Here is a 392-nt window from a genome sequence, read left to right on the forward strand (position 1 = left end):
TAGTTCCTGCCAGCCACAGACAACTTACCATCCAGGGGTCTTTTTTTTTTTTTTAACCATTGAGCAATGTTGCCTGGCAACACAGGCCTTATTTCATCTTATCAGGTCTCCATGGTAACCTGTTACTAGAAACTTAGCCCAAGGTCAAATCTATCCTTAGAGAAAGAGAAAGGGTTTTTACTTACTCTTCACCTACGGGGTGGACAGGGAGGCGGAAGGGGAGAGACCACAGCTCTGTAATTTGTTTTCTCTCCCTTCCACTTAGATACCACATTCTTCAATGGGGTGTTTAAAAATGTGGAAAGTGCGACAGAAATTTTTGGTAAGTTAAGTCTGGAGTGGCTGTTCTCCACCAGGTGTCAGGGCATGGAGTGTGTGTGGGAGATCTCAGG

This window comes from Hipposideros armiger, unplaced genomic scaffold (genome assembly GCF_001890085.2).
Source record: "Hipposideros armiger isolate ML-2016 unplaced genomic scaffold, ASM189008v1 scaffold_157, whole genome shotgun sequence".
In the NCBI taxonomy this organism is placed as follows: domain Eukaryota; kingdom Metazoa; phylum Chordata; class Mammalia; order Chiroptera; family Hipposideridae; genus Hipposideros; species Hipposideros armiger.